We start from the raw sequence: 17,988 nt of genomic DNA, 5'->3' as shown, positions 1-17,988 counted from the left end.
AATTTTCTCGTTTAGTGTTCTAAGGCATGGGAAAAAGATTCCAATTACTTTTCACAACATAAGAATGGCCACGGTGTTTTTGTGACATCAGTGGGATTGTCACCAAAATTGCTGCGGGGGCTGGTGCCAAATCTGTTTTAAAAATAGAATCATCAATCAAGTCAAGTTCACAAGCCGAGCTGACCACGCAGACGTAGAAAAACCAACACTTGTGAACTAAGGGTGAAACTAAAAACTGAAACACCGCGTCACGGCCTGAAGACCGCGCTGCTGACCAAAAAGACAGGAAAGTTTTTGCTCGTCTAATAAAATAAACTATATATAGTGTATCGAATGGAAGAAAAAACATTTAATTTCGGGATGAATACAACAATTTGTTTTTATTTTTACTGTCACTGCATTATTCACCCTACGGATGACATATTAGATGTGTTCATTAATATTTTAGGTATCTCAAGATGAAACATCGATATATTTTTTTAAGGTTAACAAATTGAGTAAGTTTTCGTTTACGTGGCTTTTTTTGTTATTTCAATCAGACGCCTTTCATAAAAAAAAACGTTTGACGGAATATATAATAAAATAAAAATAATGCAAAGATGATGACAAAACGAGTTTATAAAATGAGTCACTTATGGTACATTGCTTTATACGTAACTAAACTGAAATGTCTGAAATCCACTATAATAAAAAAAAAGATTGCTTAATCTTTTTTTAAATCCAGACATAATATAAAAATATTAACTATGAATATGTATCAATGTCAATTAAGTATTAAACAAATTTCAAATATCTTGTAAAAAAATAATTAAAAACATCTCACTTACTACTAATAAACAACCCACGTTAATCACTTTTTTATTAAAAATAATTAGTAGACAAAACTAATAAATTATTTTAACAATAAATTTTACTTTTTTTGCAGGGGCCATGCTAATCTTCTCTGTATCGTTCCAATTTTAGTATATGTACTGCCAAAGCGAGTATTTTTATTTTAAGTTTATTCAAATCTTTGAATCGACAAATATATTTACATATTTAATTCATAACAGTTCATAAGCCTGCTTAGTATCTGGACTCACATATTTTCGTTTATATTTAATAATAAAAAATTAAACCCTTATCCGCACCCCAGTGATGCACAGGGCACTGCGTCATATAAACGCAGTGTTATCGTTTATATTTAAGTATCATTATGCATCTAAAAAAATTATGTTTTTAGTGACCCTGCTTAGCTTGTGCCTCTCACTTATTTAGATAAATTCCATATGGAGAAATTAAATTTGTAATATATAATATACCATACATGTAGAACATATTAGTTTGCAGTAAATTTAGCCATCAATATAAATCAGCATCGTCTATGGTTAATACAATCCAATTCAATGCAACGGGGAGGTCATTAAGGTTTTTTGTTCAACGCGAGCCAAGCGAAAATTTAGTTCATTTGGGATCGTGCTATTACTACCCGAACATAAATTATTATAAACTGACATTTAATTTACCTGTAATTGTGTTGTTAACATTATAGCGCCGCATGTTCGATTTAATTTACATCATATATATCATTGAACCAAAACAACACGAATTTATATATATATATGTACATTCTCGTACATACATGTTTAGAATTCCGGATATCTCTATGGGTTTTGAATGTACTGGAATAGATATTTTATGACTTGGTGTCCCAAGACACTTGAACCACCTACGTTAATTTAAAATATATATATTCTAGATTATTTTTATATTGTAAGTTAAAAAATCAAGTTGAAATGAAAGACAGGACCAAAATGGAGACAAGTTGGTATCAAGTATACTTTAGTATGAGTAATTGTGTTATAATATTTTACATATCACCGCGACCTCAATCAGAGTCCAAAAAAAATGTCCAAAAAATATCCAAAAATGTCCGAAAAATCTCAACACAACTTTCTAAGTTTAAGCTTTCTAGATTTTATACATTACATATAAAAGATACAATAACAATTTACAGTAAAAAGGTTTCATAGTAAAATAATTACGCCTGGACATTAATAAATTCTCTTTCTACCTTGTCCCTACCAACGAGAAGCAACCATCGAAAAACACTGTTCTTAAAAACATGATCACTTTTTTAATTCTAAATGGTTACAGGCATACATCGTTTTGACGTACATTTGTCTGAGGGATCGCATTTTTTATTGGATTCTGTCTACTTTTATCCTTTTTTTGCTAACTCCATGCTTCGTTTCCATGCATTTGGGTTGGAACCAGGATTATGTTGTGTATTAGCAATTTAGCCTTCGTTGATAGGTTTTTATTTGCCATAATTGATTTCAGTGCACCATTCACTCTCATTTCTATATCTTTATTTCTGCACTTATCAAAAAGTATTTTAGGATTCACCCAGTAACATACCATGTCTCTTCTTCCACCGATTTCCAATTCGATTACGGTAATAAATGTCTCAAGTAGAACTAATGTCCTATAAATATTTATGTGTAATGCTGCGCAAGCAAAATCAATGATAACGAAGTCGGGAGAAAATTAAATACAGGATTATAATTCAGGTTTTACTTTTGTGTATGTTAGAAGTTACGACATTAAAAGTTGGCCCAAGAATAAAATTGTAATCCGAAGCATCGCTTCACTCACCCCAACCTTTGTGGTTATCTTAAAATTTTATTTGTAAGAAGTAATGGATGGATGAAAGCAGTAAAGTTGTTAGTATAATGACGGTTGTATGAAGGGTGATGAAAGAAATACTTGTGTAAAATATTTCAACGAAATTAATAAATGAAGACTTCCCTATTTTGTTAAATGTGTAACACTTTTACATATTTTTAAAAAGGGAAATCTCCTCAAAACAAATGAATACTTGGCATGATGACGTATTTCAAGTCGTAAAGTATTAAAGTAACAATTAAAATCAGTGTGTATAGATTATCATGCAGGATTGAGTAATGTGTTTTTTTTTTAAAGCCAGATTAAAAAAATACATTTTAGATGTTAATATTGTACCTTCATTGAGTTATACATATTAAAATATGATTTGAATTTACAGAGTGCTTTTTTTCAGAGAATTTACAATTTACAGATGATTAGTTAGTTTCAGTCAATTGTATATATTTTTTTAATTTACAACTCGCAGAAGAAGTATTTGAAAAATGTATTTTATATATTAAAAGCATTGTTAACTTTGTGGTTTGGTAATATAACACTCCCCTTATCGTTTACCGTCCCCGTTTAAAAATAATCCTATTTGTTTTTTTTTGTCTTCTTTCTCTCAAAATTTTATTTTTGTACAAATGTCAGACCGTAATAATTAAATTTTAATGGCCTAATGACGGAACAATTATTCTGAAACTGGTAGTCTCGAATTTGTGTTAATGGAAGTGGTATTACATGTGAACGATGGACGATAAGGAGAGTATTTTTTGAAAAATGCACTAGACCGAATATTGCCAAGTAAATTTATGATGTCATCTTGTCAAAATATGTTGTCAAGTTTCAATTTCGTCTCGTGTGCATGAGCCATTACGTGCGGCGCAATATCCAGCGGGTCTACGGGAACGACGTCTCGTAAAACTGCGGTGCAATTAAAAATAAAAGGAGAGAAGTGGGGTTAACGACGCTCCGCTGCGTTTTTACTACTTTTCTCGTGAATAAGACGAGGGGGGATTTATTACCGAGGCTTATGGCCGGCATCAGCTAGACTCATCTCGCGCCGTCTGCGACTCATCATCCTAAACTCACGACCTTACTCGCCAAAGGGTACTTGTCGGTATTAAATCCGAATTCTAAAGGTTTTAGTTTGAAAGATTTCATAGAATAGCTCCAACTATTCAAAATGACTCGACGTAATATGAAGGCATGTTATTGGTGGAGGAACTTAATAATTTGTTATCACTTTTACGTTAAACGTTACAAAAAAGTTGCAACTTTTGTAGACGTACACCCTTGTGTCGAACATTCATATAATATTCGTCAATAATAAAAACAGGTACCGTAGAACGGGGCTGCTTGAACTTTGATGTGTTACTTGAGCCCAGTTCAAAAAAATAGTGATCTGTATTTGATCTACAATAATGAACGTATCGTGACAATAAGTGTCACCTGTCAGGGAAACAATGAATCATGTCGATACGTTCATTATTGTAGACCAAATACAGATGTAAATATTTTTTTTGTACTGGGCTTAAGTAACACATCAAAGTTCAAGTAGCCCCGTTCTACGCTAGATAAATTGTTATAAATACATAACTGTGCTATTTTTTTTTATGATATATCTATGATTCATCAAAACCTTTCTTTTGCAAAGATTTGGGAAAAAATCATTTTTAAATTTAAATTTGGGAAATTATTAACAATTTAAGGACTATTTGTCCTAACATTTGTGGCGACTTGATATTGTTTGAAAATAAACGAATGAGTTTTTTTTAACCCAAGGGTATTTTTGGGAAATTTACGTTTTTTAATGGAAAAGTACCGTACCCACATGCGGGTATAAAGATTATCTTCGTGTTTATTTAATTTTATTTTTATATCGGGAATAAGGCCAAAGTTAAACATAATATTTTCGCAACAAGATCAAAATAACAACAATTTTTATACATTCAAGTATTAAATGATCAAGGTCAGTCAATTAAAAAAAATAGGATATTATCTTAAAAAAAAACTACGAAAGAGATAAAATTGAATATAAAAATGAATAAAAAAAAACATAATTTATCCAAGCATTTTTTTAAATTTTTGACTAAGAGTAATATTTTTTTTATAAAAATGCAGGCATTTTTTTAGACACAACATGTTTTTTTTTAAAAAAACAATACCTGTTTGAGGATTGTCAGCGGATAATCTAATTGTTGTCAGTTTTTAGGAATGTAATAGTTCTATACGGCAAAATGATTCATTATTCATGTATTAAATGAATGAATAAATTAATGTATAAAATATTTTAAACAAATAAAAACGATTTTTGTAAAATAAATAGTTTTTACCCATATAAGTTATGTGTATTATATTTCATAGTTAAAAACGTAAAACATTTTACAGACAGCTTACGTGTAAATCATTATTTTAAAACGAGAATTTGAATAGACAAGCATTTTGGTCAAAACGCCCGAAACAAGATCGCATTATTCCAAATACCCTTCTAATAGGATTTATCTGATTGATAGGCAACCCTTTTTAGGGGCTGCTGATATATTGCTTATCTACCTCAGTCATTTATTTGATGGATTCGAATCCTTCTATATAGGGGCGTTTGATTTCCTTCCAGTTTTATTGGTTTCCAATGAATGGTGTCCGTGTGCCATCTGCAATAAAGTGGAAAGCGAATGGTTGTATGGCCCTTCCCTCCGAGCCGGATTATTGCATACTTGGACTAGTGATAACGATCAAGTACTTTTATGCTTCGCTATTCATCTGCTGCATTTTATTAGGGAAACTATAAAATTTTCCCAAGAAGCATTATCTGTAGGAATCTAGTAAGTTAAACTGCATTTAAAACATTAAATTGTATAAAAAAATGTTTAAATAAATAAACAATTATAATCCTTTTAATCTTTTTAAACAAAAATGAAAAAACTCGTTTGTTCAAAATCTTGAATATCCGAATGTTTTCACCGATTGGTTTGAAATTTAAATGCATCGTTGAATTTGAGTACGCGCGTGTTTTTACAGAAATATTTTCCATATAAATAAAAATGCTAAAGTTCATTTGTTCAAGTTTTGAAATATTCTAAATTATCAATATCAGCATTCCATCGTGTTTAGCTTATGGACACATTTATAATTGCAATTACTCTATTCAATTTGTTATATTCCCTGCATTCACCCTTCTTTCAATATCTTCATTCACTTTCATTTGCTTCCTATATATATATATATATATATATATATATATAAATTAAATCTATCTTATACGATAATTTTGCATTCCGTTACATCTTTCTCTATATCAAATATCATGACTTTGACATACTTTCATTCATTGTCCAATTATTTCTAAAGTGGTAAGAAATAATATGTTTATAACTTATATTTGAAGCAATAAATTTGTGATTTCCATTTTATAATAAAATATGGCTTTGTTTTAAAATCACTATAAATATTTTTTTATATCTCAATTATAATATCTACCGGTTACGAATCTAACCGTTTTTTGTTCAGTAATAATCAGTCTTGAAAAAGAAAAAGTTAGCTTTGAAACTGGTAGATATTATAATTAAGTTACAAAAAAATATTTAAAGTGATTTTAAAACAAAGCTTTATTTAAATTATTTATTAAATTTTTTGATTAATATACTCAAACATACTTAATAAAAATCTTCATTTGACATTTAAACAATCGTTAAATTTACATTGTAATAGCTGTAATTATTTTTTTAAATGAATAACATCATTTATAAAAGTTATAATTATTTAAATTAGCGTTACTGATGTATGCCACAATATGCAAAATCAAGACGTATTTATATTCGCTACGCCCGAACATAGAGGGTATACCTCCTCCATGCGTGTGTTCCCAGCTCTGCGTATAATTTATACTTCGAATAATCAAATTTGCATAACACATCAGTGATCAAAGAGCGGGTAATTAAGTACCTTGCTGAGCAATGCTCATACTGCCTGCGAACTTAAAGGGACCCTGCCTTATATTCCAACACTCTGAAATGAAGATTGCTTCGGCCGCGCTCCAATTTCAAGTTTGGGGCGCTCAAACAGTTTTGGAGTGAGGTATTTTGATAGCGGATTAAGCGAGGTTTTGTTGATTTTTCTGATTCTGTTTTGGTAACCTGATCGTAAATTTGCTTGAATTAATTTATTACCGTATGGCGATCGTATTGTCAAATTCATTTTTATTCATGAAATTTAATATGCGGTTATTTGACGCTTTGTTATTCATTTCATAGTAAGGCTTTTTCGCCAAATATTGTGGAAATATATAAATGTTTACTTTTAATCAAACTAAAACTCACGACCCGTTTTAAATATCAAAAACAAATTATAATTCAACCATGTTTCTTACCAAATTGAATTGAAATATGAATTGTTATTTTTGTAAATAAAATAAAGGATAAAAACAGTTATATTTGTTCTAGTGCTTTAATTCAGATATTTTTTGTCCTGAATAAATAATTTGTAAATAACTAGTAAAAATAAAAGTTCGATAAAAATTGTGAATGATGTTTTCAAGCGTCTCAAAAGCAAAAATATAATATTTTTTTATGAACTAAGAGCAGTGTGGTAGTCAATCATGAGTAGACTAGTCAACGTTACACGTGTATAAAGTGATCACTTAAACCAGCAAATGGCCGGTTGTTAGCCCTGTAAATACCCAAAAATCTTTATTTTTGTTCAAATTTGTTGAGATATTTATATTTTTATTCCAAATCGGAATATTTTATATTTATTCATATTTGTTTAATCTTACATAAAAAATTAAACTAATCGATTTTTACTAAAATTGAAGTATGACAAGTTCTAGAAAAAGCTATGTCACGATGAACATGGTAAATAATTTATTCCAGATTTATCAAATCAAACCAAAATTTAAATTAATCAAAAGGATAGGTACGAAATGAAGGTTTTCTTATATTCAGCAAATCGATATTTATTCGGCAACATAAAAAATACTAAATAACCGAATTCTTATATTACGTCAAATTATGTTTTGATAAAGTATTGTATTTTCAAACAAATATATTCGAGAGTCACACGCAGCATAAACAAATGATGCCCACCCGTACCGGGCTGTAAAAGTACCATTTGTTAAGCGATAAAAAACACACCCCGACCACCTGAAACGGATAAAGGGAATTGGCGAAAACCTTAGGCATACTGGAATTTACAGTGCACTGTGAAATGGCTTAAATTTACGACTTAGTGCTTGTAGATAATGATGGTTGAATAGGAAAGAAGTGATTACCACCGCCGCTGTTCTATCGCCGCCTCTTGCCATTATTCTATTTGCACTGAGGTGAGAATAAACTTCATTCCTAATACAACTGTTGGGGTGGGTTCCTCAACTGAGAACAAAACTCAACTTCCACTATGGGGTCCATAAAATTTAAAGTTTCCGCGTAGCGCGGCGATATGTAGAATGTTCTTTTCTCTGTTGGTTTTTTTCCTCGACATCTCTTTCGCCGGGAAATTTCGTCGGTATGAATATTTTTCGACCTCGTAAAAATCCCAAGTTTTGCTTAAAAATAATTCTTTTATTTTTAGAAAAGGAAATTCTCTTCATTTGCTTATAAATATTTTATTCATACGAGTGTGTAGCATTGTGCGGGCTTGACTACTTTTTACATTGGTGCAGATTCAATTTTTGCAGGTGTGCTCTGGAAAAGAAAAATGTTTGTTTATTTTTTCACATATTTTAATTGAGTTAATTTTTTTGCTTGAGGTTTATGACGGCAGGATATATAAACTGCAGTGAAAGATTTCAAATGTTTCACAATGAAAATTAAAATGATTTTTTTACAAATACTATTTTCAGCTTACACATGCGTTGATGTTATGTTATAGACAAAATTTTCTTACGTTTTTCAAATGTATGCATCAAAACAAATTTTTCCTTAATTTAAAATAAAAAGGCATGGTTTTCAAATGATAATACTTTAAAAATACACCAACATTATCACTTAATAAAAACAATTGATCCCTAAAAAGCTAACGCCCTAAAACCAACATAAAATATTATGGTTACTTCTTAACTTGGCAGATTATGATGGGCTAGATTCATCCAAAAATTACTCTTCAAGCGAAACTATGGAATTTTTAAATAAATTTTATTTATTTTTTAAGTAAGCAGGAATGAAATTTAATCCGAATCTACACATTGGTATCAATCAGGTAATTTTTTATTACTTTAAATAACACGAAGTACCTGTGATCGTTTTTTTGTTTACCCAACGTCCAAGTGACTCTGAAATCTAGCTACGGCTTATGAAACACCGCTTATCATGTCCCTACTCAGGCTTCGACTTTATAAGTTTCATAGCCTATGCCTACTCGTGAGTAGATTTACTCTTTATGTTTAAAGTTACTATAAATTCATGTAATTCATAATTGATAATTCTAGGCAAAAACACTCGCACCTGTGATCGATGAAATCATCTATTATTTATATACCATAGGCTGCACCAAGCAGTGCCGGTGGTAAAGGTCAGCTTGGGATAATTTTGCAATACCGTTTAACCCCACTGGTATGGTGGTTGGTGTATATTGATTATTAAGAAGATCCCTTGGGATTACCGCGACAAATTGCCTAATCGGTGGTCATGTAATTGATTACCAAATACTTGTAGGTAGTTGGCGATGCATGGTGTGGTTTCAATCAGAGCGCTGCTGTTCTACGGGTAATGCTCCATTCTACCGGTATAATAGAACGTCTTCTCGTGAAGATGCATAAGTACAACAGGTGTTTAAGTTTATATATTAATTGTTGAATCAAACATACATTTACATTTTTTGAGTCGACTAAGTTGTATTTTATTGTTAAAAAAACACATAAATATTAAAATTGTGACAATTGTTTCGCCTTGTTATGTCATTTTCAAACGAATGTGAAGATTAAATAGACTGACGGTCCTTATATTGATATACTACTTTAGGTACTTAAGTAATAATTTTAACGTGTGCAGTAATAATTTACGGGAAACAACATATTAATTTTTGGGGAAAGGATGAATTCAAACGATGAATAATGTTAAATAACAATAAAAATATGCACAATAGTCTCGTTTCTAGAAAGGGAGACTTAAAAATTCTTGCAGAATTTGGGTTTCTATAGTCTTATTATAGTCTTTGTCCGCCTCCGTAGTGTTATGGTCAGCACGTTCGGCTACAGTTCTGAAGGTCCCGGGTTCGATTTCCAGGGGGGTCAAACAAATATAAGCGATGTTTTCACTGGAATATTTATTCAATATTACCCTGGACTGGTACCTGAAGCGGAGGGCAGATCACCTTTAATTCATGTGTAAACGATCAAAATAACACTGCGTTTATATGAAACAGTGACCTATGCACCATTGGGGTGCGTATAAGGGTTTTATTTTATTATATCAAAGTCTTACATTTTAAAGTAAAGTTGACTGCTATTTCAATAAGTCATCGTTTAACATTATTTTACATCACACATTTTTTAAAATTATGTGTCCAAAATATGTCATTTTATTTTAATAATTTGAAAATATATCCCTAATAAAAGATTTCTTTAGCATAAATTACATACAATTCCTGAAAATAATATTATTATATGCTTTCAGTCAGTTTTTGATGCTACATTTGTAGATTTTTTATAAAGAAGTAACTGTAATTGATTGGATATGATTTTAATTAATGTATAGAACGATGCTTTAGTAAAAAAAAAGCTTGTCACGTTTAAATTCCCAACGATATTGAAATATTGACCTAATTATTCCAACCATTTCAATAATTTATGCTATTTCAATGAATTCGGTGAACAGTTGTGGTATTCCGTTGATGTTAGCAGTGACATGAGGGGATGTATGCGAGTTGTCATAGTTCATGCATCCGTTGCTAAAACAGTGAACGCAAGTTGATATGGAGTTGCAAGTGGAAGCAATGCCCAAATAAAGCTTACAAACCGCACTTAATCGCCTGATAAATCAGCGTTGCCCGTATACAGTTGTCGGTTCTCTCTGGTGGGCCCAAATGAACCGGAAATTATTTCAGAACCGATCGGATGTGATGAAATTTAACAATGCAATGAAACTTGTTTGTACAGTATCTACTCAATGAATTAGGGCCACGCAGAATTTCGCGCAATTTCTGAATTCAAACAGGAATAACTCAGAGAAAACCTTGAATAAAACAACACTGAATTTTATTTACACATGAACACTTTATTACGCTTAAATTATGCATATATTTTCATATAAATATAGTTAGTATTTAGTATTTCCACCTTTGGCAGAAATAACTGCCTCAATTCTTTTGGCATACTTAAAATGCACTGTTTTATCATGTTTTTTATTTCTTCGTCTTCTGACCAAATTTTTAAATATTTTTTTTTAGACAGTCTACTGTCGGATTTGGAAATGAGTATACCTTATTTTTTAACATGCTCCATACGTTTTCTATAGGATTGAGGTCCGGAGAATTTCCAGGCCAGGGGAGCAAAGGCAGATTTTTGCTAGACAAAAATTTTATTATTGATTTAGCCCGGTGGCAAGGTGCCCCATCCTGCATGAAGGTGTATGGACCTTCTGTTGGGTCGAGGGTATGGTAGAAGGGCAATAAAATTCGTTCGAGGACCTGCTTATAGGAATTTTGGTTCGTTGTTCCTTCCACGAAAAACAACGGCCCAGGTAAATTGTTAATAATACATGACCATATCATTGTTGCAGGGGGGTGTTTGATAACTTTTACCACACAGGCCTCATTGTAACGTTCCATTGGTGTTCTCCTGACGAATTGACGGCTCTCTGTCACGGCTTCTAACCGGCACTCATCACTAAAGATGACCTGAAAAATAATGAAAATTTAAGTTTAATTCAAATATATAAGTTTATTTACTAAAATGATATGTTGAAAATTCAATTTAAATAAATACCTTTTTCCAATCATCTACCGAGTAATTTCGATGTAGCCTGGCCCATTTTAATTGATCCGCTTTCATTCGTGGTGTCAATTTTGGTACTTTTACAGGGCGCCTGCATTTCAGATTTACTTCGTAAAGACGTCGCCTCAGTGTTGATACCGATATATTTATATCCTCTTCTTCCAATTTTATTTTTAATGTTTTTGCTGATGCACTACGGTTTTCTAAGGCACTTTGAACGATTTTTCGATCAGTCCTCGGTGTTGTTTTTCTAATCCTACGACAGTTCTTCCGCCGATTGCTGGTGGCGGATGACTGATTATTTATTGATTTTGAAATTCTGTCCACTGTTTGACGAGAAACGTTTTCTTTTTTTGAAATTTCTCTATTAAATAGTATTCCTTATTTCAGTAGCACTATAACACTAGACTTTTTTTTCTTAGAAATGTCTCTACTTTTTCCCATTTTGTCCTTTTAAAAAAAAACACTTGTGTTTACAAAAAAAAAATATACTTTATGAACTAAAATTAAAAATTAAGTTTTTTTCACAAGACACGATAACTATATAACCTCTCTGAACAAAACAATAACCAGAACTCAAGAAACTTCACTAATAAATGAGATAGGACTATTTTTTGAACTTTCAGCTATCTGTCTACCTGTGCTAATTAGGGACCTTTCTCAGAAAAAGGGTTTGAAATTTTGTAAAGGCTTAAATAATCCAGGTATATTTTACATATTATTGAAGGTAATATACATGATATTAGATGTCAATAGAAAACTTAAAGAATTTATGTAAAATAAATATAATAATCCAAAAGATTTCAGAGTATTCAAAAAAATAATGGGTGGCCCTAATTCATTGAGTAGATACTGTAATTTGGGGGTGGGATTCTACGGTGCGGCTGACCAAAGTCAGAATACTATATCTTGATTTCAAATAAGCGTAATAAATCTTTGGAAATTCTATGCTTTGGACTAATATGTACAATTATGCGAGTACCAACATAGTAAAATAAATTAAACAATTGATTTTTTTTCACAATACATTCTTCACAAGAGAAGCTTAGCCATACTACTAAAAATATATTTTTATTATTATTATTTAGCTCAAAATATACTTAAGATAAAAATATCGGTTACGAAAAATATATCTTTATATTTCTTATTAAAAAGCAGTTTTAAATTTTTAATATATCTATCTAGCTTTGAAAGATAATCTTAAAGAATAAACAAGAAGCGTTTTTTGATATTGACGTATAAAAATTGCTTCTTTTTTTTAGTCGTGTGGTTGTCAAATAAAAGGAACTGTCACTCATAAATACTTTTAATGTTCGCAAACTTCGCGACAATATTTTCGTTCCTCATCACGGGAAGATTGTAAATCACCGAGCGAAAAAAGGCAATTGTCAAAAAATACATCAAACAGACAATCGTTTTTACCAAAGCGTAGAAATCCATTATTCATTTCAAAAGCGACAAGCGCGAGAGACAGTCCGTGCAAAATCCGCGAGGGTACGGGAGCTCCACCGTTTCAACCCGCAAAGAAATCCCGGCTAGAGACCTCGCATAAAAATAGCCACGAATTAAAAGTTGAATTTGTTCCCCAGTGTGGCTGTCGAGGGGTGGGCTGGCTGCGCCGGAACCCGACCCGAGCACACATATAACTCTTAAGATTTGCTTTTCATTCCTTCAAATTATTTGCAGTTCCCGCTCACCCTTGCTGGGCCACCCGACCCCCTTCACCGTAACAAGCTCCTAAAACTAGAGCGTTTCCTTCCAGGAAATGTAAATGAACCTTTACTCGGAGAACTGTACATTTTGAACGCAATACAAACTTGGTAACAAAATCGACAAACCCATCAAAACGGTCCATGAAACGTTCTTTTAAAAATATCACATTACCATTTTAATACTACCTTTTTACCTTTGTCGTTACTAAGCTCCGATGTGAAATGTTGAAGACAGACCTCTATGCAGTAGTATAGAAAAATGGCTCTACTTTTATTTTTCATTGTTTAGTATCAACTCTAGTAATTTTTTTACAGCATTTGTCACAGGAGACGTGGTTATAATCACGGTTATTTTCTCAGCTTTGGTAATGTTCTTGATAGTGGCGGTATGAAAATTTACGACTTCAAATATTTTTATTTGACAGCCAGATGATCACACAGACGTGTTATTTGAAATTAATGAACTGGCAGACTTTGAAATGAAGATTTAAAGTGAATTTATTTTTTAATAAAACCATTCAATCATTCTCAGTCGAATATTAATATCTTCAATATGTTTGAAAATATTTTTACGAATACCTCGCTTGGTTCGGATAAGTGGAAAGAACTTTCTAGTAATTGACACGCGTCATACATCCAATTTTCTCTTTCTCACCGCACAATAGATGGATTCTCGATATTATTAGATTGATGGCCCGTGATTGCTTTCTGTGGAAGTATTCACGGGGTTGGCTGCTATCCCTCTCTATCCGTAATAGATATTACGAGTGAAATAATTTACGTTCCCTTTCACGAAATCACACTTTCAGAAATCGTTTTTTTAGCCTTCCATTTTCCCGCAGGATGGAGTCAAACTATATTGCTGATATAAATTGTATATAAAAATGTACAAATTCTGTTTTTAAATACTTGAATAGATCACATTAGGATATTTTTTACAAAACTTTTGTTTTCAAATTATTCAAGTAAACCAACCATCGTTTTTTTTTTTAAAAACTTTAATACGTCTTTATAATTTCTTTTATTGGATATAATTTCAATTAAGCATACTGTGAAGTGAAAAAAAAATTGTGAAAGAAATCATTAAATTCAGCAAACTATTATATTTTCATTACAATAGGTTGGTACGCAGGATAATTTAAAAACACTTAAGCATGAATAAATAAACCTTTTTTAAAAATATATTTTCCCTCTACACAGACTGAGCTATAACAACTCGCAGCCAAACACAGCTAGTATACTCGTATAATAATATTTAAAAAAATACATAAAGATGTTTTTCTTATTCATCGCGTTTCACACGGCTGACAATTTTTACCTGTATCTGTTTGATTGAGTTACTTTAACCGATATATTTCTTCATTAAACCAAAAAATCCAGCTTGAATTCTAATAAAATAAAGATTTTTCAACAATATATCTATAAATATGAAAAAGTTTATTGAGATGGTTGTATGAAAGTCTGAGCATTTCTAAGGCTAAGATGTCATAGACGACGTTTTACACAAAAAATGCAGTTTACGTTTTCAATTCAAAGCATATGTGTTCCGAAATATGAGTGATGTCAATCATCAACCACGAGTAAAATAGTAAATGTTACATATTGAGTAAAATGATCGCTTAAACCAGACAATGACATGTCGTGAGCCTTCAGCTCAGATGTTAGTATTCTCATCTCAATATACATGTTCTTTGATACATATGGTATATTGAAAATTCTTGATGTGGATAACTTCGTAAAGTTGAACGAATTCTACGTTTGGAACTAGTATCACACAATTAACAAATCTCTTACTCTTTTCAACAACGTCATAAATCGTTAATTTTCAGTTGTGCATGTTTTCGGAATGCCCAAAAAATGAACTATATATATTCCAGCAAAAGCGGCATATTTTAAGCTTAATATTTATCCGCTACAGAACAGAAAGCGTTGTTTTTGCATTTAGAAGAAGAGGATTTTTATTTTTTTATTTTTTATAAACTATTTTTTTTTCAAATGGCAAAAAAACCTTCAGGTTTTACGGAAAAATATCTGTTGCACAGTAAAAAGTTCAATAAGTGGCTTGATATTTATTTTTAATACATTTTATTATATTCTTAAACTTGAAAAACAATCTCCTGAAAAAACAAGTTTTTTTAAAATATATGACGTTGTTAAAAGGAATGAGCGAGATGTAATAAATAAAAACTATTGATAGTAATAAATTTAAAAGAGTTATTTTGCCTTTTTTATATTTCATTGCAACGGAAAATTAATTTATTTCTTGTTGAGAACAAATATAATATTTTGCTATAAAAATCGTTTATTATTCACCGTAAAACGAGTAGTTTTATACAACTTTCCCTTTCTCTATCCACTTTGAAACGTCTGGCGAAAGCTAAATGCTGAATCACTGTACTATTAATTAAAACGAAACCTTCTGGTTTTATAGCGCAAGTTTGATTTGTTCGACTTTGATTGCTTTAGAAGTGAGGAAAAGACTCTTAAACTTGTGCATTTGGCGTTTTGAATGCTTTAGTTGAACTTGCTGTGCACTTAACGTTAACTTTGGATATACACGCATACAATATGTAGATACATATTAATATCTAAGTTAGCTAAATTTGGAAGTGTTACTCTTTGCGACAGTGAAATTTTGTATTATTTTATCGTATTTTTACCTTTAAAAGAAACTTTTTATATAATATGCTTGTATAATTTAAAGCCTACGTAGTGTAATGGTCAGCACGCTTGGCTACCGTTCTGGAGGTCCCGGGTTCGATTTCCAGGGTTACACTGTAATATTTATTCAATATTACCCTGGACTGGTACCTGAAGCGGAGGGCTGATGACCTTTCCTTCATGTGTAAACGATTGAGATAACACTGCGTTTATATGAAGCAGTGCCCTATGCCCCATTGGGGTGCGGATAAGGATATATAATTTAAAGCACAAATTTTGCGCAAAATAAATATTAAAAAAAAAATATTTCGTGAAACATTGTGATTTAGAATTTATTTAAAAAATTATTTTATCATCTATCAGCGAAAGCTAAACTGGCAGTTCACAATGGAGTTCTGGTTCCAACCCTTATGTATGGAAGCGAAGCATGGAGTTGGCAAAAGAAGGATGAAGCAGACTGAATGCAGTTGAAATACGATTCCTCAGACGAATGTGTGGCAAAACGATGTTTGATAGATGTTCGAATGATGAAATAAGGAAAGGATGTAAGGCTGAGATAAGCATTATCGATAAAATTAAGAAAGGTGTGTTGAGATGGTTTGGACATGTGGAACGTATGAGTGAGGAAAGAACGGTTAAACAAATTTATGAGGCGAATGTAGTTGGAAAAAGGAGTCGAGGAAGACCGAGGAAAACTTGGCACAATCAGGTATGTCAAATACTTGAAAGCGGCCGGGTCGTCAGGAGTCGTAATAATCGTCGGGTACGTATGAGGAGATGCATGAATATAGAAGAGGCAAAGAATGTTTGCAAAGACAGAGTGGTGTGGCATTCGATTCTCTCTGCCCGCCCCTGCAGAAAAGCGGCGTGATGGTTAGTTAGTTAGTTAGTTATTATATCATATAAAATACATGTAAACAAAATATTAAAGTTTTGCACTGACATTTCTTGGTGAAACTGCATTTTTTATAGTAAAATAATAACAAATTTGTTAAAAAACGTAAATGTTACAAAATGCAATAGAAAATGGCTTTAATAAATTGACGGTGATCATTTAATACAGTTGGCATGATCTGATAACTCGCAACTATTCTGCTTATCGGGCACAGCCCGTCGCAGCATACACTCGGATGAAAAATGTTGTGAATCCTGTCGCGTCTAACAAAAATGGACCCTTGGGCTGGTAATTGAGATGACGTTTAACTTGCACGTGATGGGAAAATGAATCGGAACGCGGCCTCCGCCGTGTACGCTGTACTGTACTCGCACAGCGTTCAGAGATGGCCGCGAGAAGAAGGATGGCGAGATACAGGGAATGAGAAAGGGATGTGCAATAGTTTTAGCGGATCATAGAAATGATTAACTCCAACAATTAATAACTTCTTTAAAATTAATATTTTGTAACCACTTTTGAATGAATGATTTACGCGAATACGTCAATTTTACATTTTTTTCTGTTCAGTTTAAGCGATATTTTTTTAGAAAATTTAATCGTTAAAACTGTCTTAAAATGGGGGTAGAACGTAGAAATTCTGACTTAAAAATCTACGACACAAGTTATGCACCACTATCATACAACTATTTACACCCTTTCACATGCATTAAATATTTGTTTTACCAACGCAGTGATTTTAGCACAAGAGACACGTTCGAGTTCCCATTGGATTTAATTGTCTTGTACTCTAGCTATTGCTACCATATTACTTGTTTCGTCTCAATTTATGGATTTATTTTTAATTAAATTTTATTTATTTTTATGGAACTGGAAAGGCGTCATCTGTATCTTATCTAATATATTTTACATCTTTATCCAAGTATTTAGACAGCAAGACCTTTCTTTCATTTAATTAATGGTTAATTTAATTCAACATTTTTTTATCTGTATGCACCATATGAGTGCGGATAGGGTTAAATACGTATGTTTTACTGAAAAATTGCATTTACCCTATGAAGCAAATATTATAAAAATGTAAAGTGCAGTGACTACATTGTTGTATAACAAGCAGAGAGTCTAATAAGATCAGCTATTTAAGAAACAGA

At 31.7% G+C, this 17,988-nt stretch overlaps 1 protein-coding gene and 1 non-coding gene across 2 annotated transcripts in view; one reads left to right on the top strand and one right to left on the bottom strand.

Moving 5' to 3' along the window:
• The window catches only part of LOC148300210 (CUGBP Elav-like family member 3), a 225,132-nt gene that overhangs the window by 85,191 nt on the left and 121,953 nt on the right, over positions 1 to 17,988 (top strand). The window lies entirely within an intron of this gene.
• On the bottom strand, positions 881 to 987 carry LOC148300211 (U6 spliceosomal RNA). Its single transcript, XR_015838964.1, has one exon. It is a non-coding gene; the product is annotated as a U6 spliceosomal RNA (small nuclear RNA).

Source organism: Brachycentrus maculatus, unplaced genomic scaffold (assembly GCF_059751285.1).
Source record: "Brachycentrus maculatus isolate JH-2025_06_01 unplaced genomic scaffold, ASM5975128v1 h1tg000785l, whole genome shotgun sequence".
Classification (NCBI taxonomy): Eukaryota; Metazoa; Arthropoda; class Insecta; order Trichoptera; family Brachycentridae; genus Brachycentrus; species Brachycentrus maculatus.
This window is presented reverse-complemented; position numbering and strand designations above follow the sequence as displayed.